This window comes from Pipistrellus kuhlii, unplaced genomic scaffold (assembly GCF_014108245.1).
Source record: "Pipistrellus kuhlii isolate mPipKuh1 unplaced genomic scaffold, mPipKuh1.p scaffold_m20_p_49, whole genome shotgun sequence".
NCBI classification, from domain to species: domain Eukaryota; kingdom Metazoa; phylum Chordata; class Mammalia; order Chiroptera; family Vespertilionidae; genus Pipistrellus; species Pipistrellus kuhlii.
Genome location: NW_023425550.1, coordinates 1,398,249 through 1,409,141, shown reverse-complemented (window position 1 = coordinate 1,409,141; position 10,893 = coordinate 1,398,249). Strand labels below are relative to the sequence as shown.

Below are 10,893 nucleotides of genomic sequence, written 5' to 3'. Positions count from 1 at the left end.
TTTCTTTCCCCTGGCACTCCTATGATGTGAATATTGTTAAGTTTCATGTTGCCCAAGCTTGCTTAAGCTTTCCTCCTGTTTTTTTGTTTGTTTGTTTGTTTGTTTTTTGGTTTTGCTTTTTGGTTCTCTGACTGATTTTTTTTTACTGTGTCTTCTAACCCAGTAATCTGATCTTCATCTTCTCCTAATTTATGGTGTATCCCTTCCAATGTGTTCTTCATTAGTGCTATGTCATTCTTCATTTACAACTTGTCATTTTTAATATTTTATTTTTCATATCTTTTCTCATGCTGTTGAGCATCCTTGTAATCATTATTATGAACCCTACATCTGATAAATTTTTTATTTTCATTTCATTTAGGTATTCTTCTGGAGAATCATCTTGTTCTTTAATTTGGGGCTTTTTTTTTTTTTTTTCCTCCCCATTTTGGCTACCTATTTGATTTTCTGTCTATGTGTTTGGTAGATGTGTTACAACTTCCAGTCTCTGGTGGACAATTTCATATGATGTTTGTGACTGGCCCTGTGTACCATTTGGAGTTATCAACAATCTACAGCTCCCCCTGCTGGGGATGTGTGCCTTTGGAAAAGATCAAGGTGCACATCAAGGACTGCTTTTCCTATTCCCAAGTCCAGAAGGATATCAGGGAAAGATTCAAAACCTTCAGAGATCTGCCTCTGCCTGCAGTCTGATTGGGACATTTTTAAAATGCCATGGAACGCGGGACAAATTGTTAAAAATTGGGAATGTCCTGCCAAAAGCGGGACATCTGGTCACCTTATTCTATGGGTTTCCCTCTGTTGTGGGATCAAGGGTCCTTACCTTAATTCTAGCAGGTTCTGGGCCCACACTCTGCTAATCAGAGGTTGTGCTTCTCACATGAAGTCCCCAGAGTCTCTCAGACCTAGATAACAAAGTCAGGTGATGCCCTGGCATGTGGTAAATACCCTCCCCACTCCCACCCCCAACATACACGCCTGGGACTCCCAGGACTGACTCTGGTCTAGCTTCCAGTGTCCCTTAGTCTTCACCTTAACGCTGGCAGGTCCTCGCCCTTCCCTTTGATGATCTGGGATCCTGCTCCTTATACCAAACCCGCACTGTCTTCAATCCTTACACAGGGTCCTTATCTTGACTCTTGGCAGGCACTGGGACACAATTCTTTGCTGATCTGAATATTACTTCTCTATTCAAACTTCATTTCCCTCAGATCTGCATCTCTGCTTCCCTGAGAGAAATTCAGTGGCCTTCAGGGACTGACTGTAGGGACAGGATGTTGCTGGGATCCATCTTTTTTGGCTTGTGAGGTTCCCTCAATGCTCCTTCAAGATTCTCACCTTGACACCTGACAGGGCCTGAGATTTCCTTCTGCTGGCTTAAGTTCCTCTAGCTCCAAGCCAAGGCCTTTATTGCTCTTTGTCCCCCACCCCCACCCCTTCCCCCACCCCCAGGAAAGAGGAAGTTGTATATCCACCCCATTGCTCTGTAGAGGTATGTATCTCAAGGCTGTCAGCATCAGTGCATCAGAATTATCTGTCCCCCGCAGGGGAGGGTGGACCTTCTTAGTCCCCATTCATGTTGGTCCTCATTTTGGCTCCTCGCTCCTTGAATAAATAATGGCCGTGATCCTCTTCCCACCAAACCCCACCCCCATTAACTCTGAGCATTTTTCCCAGCTGCAACCCTTGCAAATAATGACTCTGTGTCCCAGAGTAGGTGCTAGATGGGGAGCTGTAGCAAGCCATGACTGTAGGGGAGGTTCTGAAAGGAAGCTTACTTTCCAATAAGGCCTCTTCACCAGTCATCAGACTTCAGAAACATGTTGTTCTAAAAGCTTTATTTTCTGCTCAGCTGATGTTGCGCAGTGGTTGAACATCAACCCATGAACCAGGAGGTTATGGTTCAATTCCAGTTCAGCACACATGTCTGGGTTGTGGACTCATTCCCCATGAATCTCTCCCATCATTTATGTTTCTGTCTCTCTCCCTCTCCCTTCCTCTCTGAAATTAATAAAAGTATATATATTTTTTAAATAAGATTTATTTTCTATACAGAGGTTGAGCTTTAGGATTTGAGGAGGTCCTGCTATTTCAAGCTTATCAGTTTGGTTTTTAACTTCTTAACCCACATTCCTAGTAAAAACATATTTTACTTCTCTAACAAGGGTATAGTTAGAGTGTGCATGTATGCAGTTTCATGAAGGTATACCTAACTTTCTATCAATATGTGTTGATAACTAAAGGACAGTCTTTTTTTTTTTTAAATATATTTTATTGATTTTTTACAGAGAGGAAGGGAGAGAGATAGAGAGCTAGAAACATCAATGAGAGAGAAGCATCGACCAGCTGCCTCTTGCACCCCCCCCCCCCCACCGGGGATGTGCCCGCAACCAATGTACATGCCCTTGCCCGGAATCGAACCTGGGACTCTTCAGTCCGCAGACCAACGCTCTACCACTGAGCCAAACCGGCTTTGGCTAAAGGACAGTCTTTATCCACTTGTCAAAAGTTCAGGAATAACAGAAGTAAAACCAATGAATCACCAAATTGTAATTAGTAAAAGTTTATTGTGGTCAGTCCCGTGCCATACTGTCTAGAAATATCCTTGTGGGAGATTTGCCTTTGACTTTCAGCATTACAGACCCAACTTCAGCAGTTGCCTGCTCCTAGTGAGCTGGGTGATGGGACCAAGTGAGTGCAGGAGGCCGGAGTGAGGTAAGACCTGTGGGTTCCTGGGCGCTTGCTCTGTGCCCCGCTGAGAGACATATGCCTCTAAAGGGAATCTAACCTCAGGTTTGGCTTATTTTAAAACACCAGTGGTTAATTATGTTTTTCTGGTCCCTGTCTGAATCTTAAATCACCTAAATGCCCTCTAAAATGTTGAGGGGTCAGGAATGTGAACATTTGTATCTGGTAAACCCAAGGCGAATGTCCTCAAACATCTGCTTCACAGAGAAGCCCAGAGTTATGGTCGGTATAAACCTTGGTTTCTGTGTAGCTGCTCTCAAAGGGCCAGGTCTGCACTTTGCAAGGGAATCCTAATTTGGATTCTGGTTATTTTAGGAAACATGCTTTTATTATGGTTCAGGTCCTTCAGTGAATCTTGTACTATGTCATCAAATGCTTGCTAAAAATACAGAAATCAGGATCCCAACTTGATATAAGGGGTGACAAGGTGCCCAATGGTGCTGGTCAGGAGCTTCATGTGGACTACCTTCCATTATGTCTCATTAAGGACAAGTTTGTGTATAGGCTGAGAGAGGTGGGAATGATTGTGTATAGGAGGCAGGAGAGAGGTTAGAGCCATGGGCCTCTCTCCCAGATGCTCAGACCTGGTATTGACTTGATCTTCCTTACTAGGTTTGCAGACAGACACTCAGAGTAGAAGCAAGTAGCCCAAAGTCACTCTGTCCCTAAAAAAGACCCAGAGACCTGGCCAATATTTCAGTCATTCAACAGCTTTAGCCAGGGACTGAGGAGACAATTGGAAATAAAATCTGGGTGAGGAACATGTGGAGGTTACAGTATATGGGGAATTGAGATCTTCCAAATGTGTGTTAATTTGCAACATGAATTGAAAGAAAGCTCATGATATTGCCTTTACTGTAACTTTAAACTGTGGCAACTGAGGTGACCCAACATGGAGGTCACTTCAGCCTCTTCTTGGTCTCTTCTAGGATCAGTGACTGATTGTAAGGGAAATAATTTGTGGAAATGGGGCCAAAGAGCCGCATGTGGCTCGCGAGCCGCAGTTTGCCGACCACGGTCCTAGGGCAATGGAACCTAAAGAGAAAATAAACAAATGGGACTACATAAAAATAAAAAGCTTTTTCACAGCAAGGGAAACCATCAACAAAACAACAAGTAAGCCCACTGCATGGGAGAACGTATTTGCCAATGCTATCACTGATAAGGGTGTGCTATCCCACATTTACAGGGAACTCATACAACTTAACAAAAGGAAGATAAACAACCCCATCAAAAAAGGGGCAACGGACTTAAATAGATGCTTTTTGAAAGAAGACCGAGACATATGAAAACATGCTCAGAGTCACTGATTATCACTGATTATCCAAGAGATGCAAATCAAAACAACAATGCGGTATCATCTCACACCTGTCAGAATGGCTATCATCAGCAAATCAACAAAGGACCAGTGTTGGCTAGGTTGAGGAGAAAAAGGAATGCAGTCAGGTGCAGCCACTGTGGATAACAGTATGGAGTTTCCTCAAAAACTAAAAATGGAACTCCCATTGGACCCTGTGATCCCACTTCTGGGAATATAGCCCAAGAAGCCAGAAACACCAATCAGAAAGAAAGGATATATGCACTCCATATGTTCATAGCAGCACAATTCACCATCACTAAGGTTTGGAAATAGCTCAAGTGCCCATCAGCAGATGAGTGGATTAAAAAACTGTGGTATATCTATACAATGGAATGATATGCTGCAGTAAAAAAAGAAGGAATTCTTACCATTTGCAACAGCTTGGATGGAACTGGAGAGCATTATGCTAAGTGAAATAAGCCAGTCAGAGAGAGATAAATATCACATGATCTCGCTCACTTATGGGATATAATGAACAACATAAACTGATGAACAGGGACAGATCCAGAGACAGAGAAGCATCAATTAGACTGTCAAACCTCAGAAGGAAGGTAGGGGAGGGTGGGGATAAGCGGGAGAGATCAACCACAGGACTTGTCTGCATGCATATAAGCCTAACCAATGGACACAGACAATAGGGGTGTGAGGGCATGAGTAGGAAGGGAGGTTGGGGGGTAATGGGGAGATGAGGACACATATGTAATACCTTAATCAATAAAGAAATTTTAAAAATAAAAACCAAAAACAAAACAATGAAACTAGACCACCAACTTGTAACATACACAAAAATAAACTCAAAATGGATTAAAGGCTTAAATGTAAGTTGTGAAACCATAAAAACCCTAGAAGAAACCATAGGTAGCAAAATCTCAGACATCCCTCTTAGCAATATGTTGGCCAATGCATCTCCTAGGGTAAGGGAAATGAGAAAAAAAAAAACCAATGGGACTACATCAAAATGCAAAGCTTGTGCACAGCAAAAGACATCAACAAAATGAAAAGGGAGCTTTCTGTATGGGACAACATATTTGCCAATGATACATCTGGTAAAGGGTTAATAACCAAAAATATATAAGGAACTCATAGAACGTAACAAAAGGAAGACAATCCAATTTTAAAATTTGCAAAGGACTAAATAGACACTTCTGCAAAGTGGACATAGCAATGGCCAAGAGACATATGACAAAACGCTCAAAGACCCCAATTATTGGAGAGATACAAATTAAAAGGACAATGCTCAAAGACCCTGATCATTGGGGAGATGCAGATTAAAAGGACACAGCTGTCAGAACAGCTACCATCAACGGATCAACAAATGACACATGCTGGTGAGGATGCGGAGAAATGGGAACCCTAGTACACGGCTGGTAGGAATGCAGACTGGTGCAATTACTGTGGAAAACAGTATGAGTTTCCTCAAAAAATTGAATATGGAACTCCCATGTGACCCAGTAATTCCATTTCTGGGAATATATACCAAGAAACTAGAAACACCAATCAGAAAGAATATATGCATCCCTATGTTCATAGAAGCACAGTTTACAATAGCTAAGATCTGGAAACTGCCCAAGTGTCCATCAGTAGATGAGTGGGTAAAAAAGCTGTGGTACATTTACACCATGGAACACTATGCGGCAGCAAAAAAGAAGGATCTGTTACCCTTTGAGACAGCATGGAGGGACCCAGAGAGTATTATGGTAGCCGAAATAAGCCAGAAGGACAAGTATCACGTGATCTCACTCATGTGTGGGATCTAAAGAGCAAACTAAACTGATGAACAAAACAGATCCTGAGACATAGGAGCGTGGAACAGACTGTCAAATCTCAGAAGGAAGGCGGGGGTTGGTGGGAAGAGATTAACTAACGAACTTGTGTGCATAACCCAGAGACACAGACAATAGTGTAGTGAAGGCCTGGGGCAGGGGGCAATGAGGAAAAAGGGGGAGCTCCATAACACTTTTGGCCATACAGATTTAAAAAAAAAAAAAAAAAAAAGGCGGGCTTAGGTAGGAAGAAGAGATTGGTCTTTGAGACCTGAGCCCAGCATTGGCCCAGGTCATGTGACTCATGAATTAATCCTTGTTGCGCTTTTCCACAGCACCTGCCTCATGCGTGTGGCTGTCCTTGAGGCAGGCAGGCAGGCAGGCAGCAGAACCTCCATTTTTGTTCGGTTCCACCCTGACTTCCAGGACGGGGGCCTTGGACTGGGGACAGAGATCAAGAGCAGGGCTTCTGATTGGCGGAGGGGAGGGCAGAAGCGCTGCCTAGGGTCAGGGTGAGTAGGGGGCACGGCAGGGGAAGGAAGGTGGGAAGGGGGAGGGGAGACCCTGCCCCCACCACAGACTCAGCATGGAAGGGCTTTGTGAGGGTGAGCACACACTCCTCATCCGGGTCTCAGAGACCCGTGCCAGAGCGAGTTCCTCACTTCTGCCTCCGCATCCGGGTCTCAGAGACCCTGGGGGTGCCCGGGGGAGAGCCAGAGCGAGCTCACATCCACAGAGGCAGGCCGGGGCCTGACCGAGTCAAGGTGAGGGTGACCAGGGAGGGCAGAGGGACCCCGGGGCCTCGAACAAAGGTTTCTGTCCTCGGAGCCCCCTGGGGAGAGGGGGTGACCACACGTGGCGGGTCTGGGCGACTCTGGTGGTTTGGAGAGAAGCGCGGTGCCTCAACATGGCCGAGGCGGGCCCAGCCCTCCAGAGCCATCTGGCGGGCGGGCTTCTTTGGAGGAGGACCCTAGGAGGCGTGTCCTTCGGTCCGCCTCCACCCGGGCCTCACTAGGGGCATGGACCAGGGACCCTGGGACCTAGAGCAGAGCCAGCCCCGCCCGCGAGCTCGCAGGGGTGAACGCCCACCCTTGGCAGCCTCTGTGACCCTTACCCTGGGCTCCAGAGTCCCGGCCTTCGGGGCGGAGGCAGACCTCACTGGGCAGATGGCGGGCCCAGGCCCCGCCAGAACCCAGGTGAGGAGCTGGGTCCCGCCGCAGAGGGAAGCCCGCAGAAGTCCACCCCGGCTGTCCACCACAAAGGGCACTGCGCGGGTGTTTCACGCCCAGTGCGTCCTGACTCACACAGTGGGCTCCGAGGCAGGGATGGTGATAAGGAGCCGGGCCTCTAGTCAGCATGGCGGGCAGAGGAACTTCCCATGGTCACTGTCAGCTCGCTGAGGGGGATGGAAGGACCCCAGACCCCACCACAGAGCCAACCAGGCCGCACGCAGGGGAGGGGGGACGCATGGGACATTATCTCACTTCCGCATGCGGGTCTGAGAGTCTCTGGGGCAGGGGTTGCTGTATGGATGATGACTCCAGGTCAGCACCGGGTGGGGGGTGGGGGGGGCGTGACCTGGAGAGCAGATGGGGGGGGGGTGAGAATGACGTCACCCGCCATTTTCTCCCTTCTGCATCCCCATCCAGGTCTCAGAGACTCTGGGGGTTTGGTAGAGGGAGTGGGTGGGACCCCATCTAGGTAAATGATGCGCCAAGGACCATGGAAAATAGACAAGAGTCAGTCCTGATCTCAGAGGCTCTGGAGGCTTGGGGAGAGGGAGTAGGACCCCATAGAGCCGGATGTTGCACCAAGGACCCTGGATTCTAGACCAGACTCAGTCCCGGTCTCAGAGACCTTGTGTGTTCAGTAGAGGGAGTAGGACCCGAATTAGGCAGATGGTGAGCCAAGGACCCTAGCAGCTAGATTATGGAAAGTCCAGGTTTCAGATACTTGAGGGGTTTGGTAGAGTGAGTGGGACCCAGTATAGGCAGTTGGTGCGCCAAGGACCTGCCAGAGTCAAGGTGAGGACCCTGATGGAGGACGGAGGGAACCTGGAAACTAGACCAGAGACAGTGCTGGGATCCCACTGGGTGGTGGTGGTGGTGGTGGTGGTGGTGGTGGTGGTGGTTGACCACAGAGAGTGTGTGCTGAATTGCACAGCAGACTCAGGATCAGGAGCAGTAATTGAGAATGGCAGCGGGTAGTCCCAGGACCTTCCAAAGTTCATAGGCAGGCCTCATGGGAGGATGATCATAGGTGGCATTTTCTTATTCCTGCATCTGGGTCTGACAGTCTGGGGCTTGGATGTAAAGAGCAGGACCTCACTTCAGCAGAGGGTGGGCCAGCATCTACCAGGCTCAAGGGAGGATCCTGAGAGAGGACTGAGGGAACCTTGGATCCCACCATAGTGGGCACACCTCAGGAACCCGCACCTGTTCTCATCCCTGGGGTTTCTGGAATTGATTTCCCATGGATCCTCTCACTCCCTTTGCTCTCAGGAGTCTGAACAAGGTGGGGCCTTACACAAAGGCTGTGGTATATAGACAGCAGAGCAAGGACACTCGGTCACTGCAAGTGGCCAAGCTATTGACCATGAGGGAGGAAGGAGGGTGAATTCTCCTGCAGAATAAATGTGGAACTCAAGGACATTTACCCCACTTCCATTTTCAGCTCTGAGAGACCCCAGGCAGAGCATTCTGATTTTGGCTGGGGTGGTAGGCCTCAGGCAGGTGAGAGACCTGGACTGACGGACCGCGTGCAGGCCAGCAAAGGAGGAGAGGGGAGATGGCCTGGGCCCTGACTTCCTTTAAGGTGAGGAATCAGAGAAAAGACAGCAGGAGCCCTAATGCTCCTCCCCTGCTCCTGAGTCTTGCTGTATCCTTTCAAGGTTCAGCTGAGGACTCAGGGAATAGCTCACTTCACAATGGGTGGAATCCTAGCCTTGCTTTGCCACTTCTGTCATCCATGAGAGAAAGTGGAACGTGATGGCTAGCCATGGTGTCCCTCAGGTCCTCCACCAGTGACTCGGGAAGGGAGAATTTTAGTCTGAAGGAAAGTTGCTTCAGGTCAACACAGGAAGTTGTCCAAGACCCTGTGAGATGTCAAGGTTAGGACTGAGGGGACTCCCCGTCCCAGGGCAGATAGCCGCCACAGAGTTTGGCCAGATCATACTCTGTCCCGTGGGATGTCCTGGGCAGGTGTGGTCAGGTGTGGGGCCCCCTCACTTTCTCCTGTTCAGTCTCAGGGGTGTGTAGCCTTGTTCTAAGAGTTTTGCGTCAGGGCCAGCAGACGGGAGGTTCACAGGCCCTGCCAGGGGAAAGGCGAGGACCCTGAGTGAGGAGGCAGGAGACCTTCCAGCCCAGAACAGTGGGGAACTCACAGAATCCTGGCCTCCCTCTTGTCAGCACTGGAGGCCCATGGCTCTGCATGCCACCTGCACTCTGAGGTGTTTACTCGTTTCCTGTTACATGGGCTCCAGGAAGCAGGGCATAAAGGCCTTGGTCTGAGGCACAAAACACAGGTCACAGAGCAGAGGAGGACCAGGCCGTGCCAGCAGTCAAGGTGAGGTGCCTGCCCTCACCTAGAATGTGTCCCCAGGTTCTCCCCCATGCCAGGATAGAGGAGGACCCCTGCAGCACCCAACCCCACCCCACTGCCAGCCACAGAACCCTGGCTTATGCCGACTGTTCCCCGAAGAACCATCTGACTTCCTCATTCCGGATCTTAGGGGACAGGCCACCCAGGAGGAGAGACCCCAGTGAGGCCCAAGAGCACCCCTAAAGAGGAGACCTGTAGCTCTGTTTTGTCAAAGCTGACAAGGGTGTACCCAGCTGAGGCCCCTTACACTTCCTCTCTCCCCAGGCCTGTGAGTCCTCACTGCCCACCTGCTGCCCACACTCCTGTGGCTGCCTGAAGGGAGTCATCATGCCTCGAGCTCCAAAGCGACGACGCTACTCGCTTGAGAATCAAGAGGCTGAGGAAGAGTATTATTCCTCCTCCTCCTCCACCTGCTCCTCCTCTTTTCCTTCCTCTTTCTCTTCCTCTCCCCCTTCCTCCTCCTCTTCCTCCCACAATCCTCTGCTTTCAAGTAACCCAAGCACCCCAGAGGACGAGGAACAGGAGGAAGAGGAGGTTCACACTGCTGCTGGGACACTGAGTCCTACCCAGAGCTCTCCAAGCGCCTGTGCCCCCCCTACTGCCATTGACGCTGCTGCTCCATTGAGCCAGTCCAGCAGCCAAGAAGAGGAGGGTCCGAGCACCTCCCGGGCCCTGTCAGACACAGAGTCCTTGCCCAGGGACGTGATTGATGATAAGGTAGCTGATCTGGTGGGGTTCCTGCTCCGGAAGTATCGCACTCAGGAGCTGACCACAAAGGTAGAAATGCTGAGTAGCGTCATCAGAGAGCACCAGGACCACTTTGCTGTCATCTTCAGCGAGGCCTCTGAGTGCATGCAGCTGGTTTATGGCATTGATGTGAAGGAAGTGGACCGCACCAGCCACACCCATGTCCTAGTCACCAACCTGGGCCTGACCTATGATGGGATGGTGAACCATGTGCACAGTAAGCCCAAGACTGGCCTTCTGATACTCATCCTTAGTATAATCTTCACGGAGGATGATTGTGTCCCCTAAGAGAAGATATGGGAAGCACTGAATGCCATGGGGGTGTATGCTGGGATGGAGCATTGCATCTATGGGGAGCCCAGGGAGCTCCTCACCAAAGTTTGGGTGCAGGAACAGTACCTGGAATACTGGCAGGTGCACAACAGCGAACCGGCACGGTACGAGTTCCTGTGGGGTCCCAGGGCCCACGCTGAGATCACCAAGTTCAAAGTCCTAGAGTTTCTGGCCCAGATCAACGGGAGTGACCCCAGATCCTTCCCACACTGGTATGAGGAGGCTTTGAGAGAGGAGGAGCAGAGAGCCCGGGCCAGAATTAGCACCACAGATGATCCTAGCACCATGGCCAGTGCAAGCTCTTCTGCCAAGTCCAGTCGCTGCTTCTTCTGCCCTCAGTGA

The 10,893-nt window shown here is 49.6% G+C and overlaps 1 pseudogene; it reads left to right on the top strand.

Moving 5' to 3' along the window:
* Positions 1–9,798: 9,798 nt before the first annotated feature.
* Positions 9,799–10,893, top strand: LOC118704973 (annotated as a pseudogene).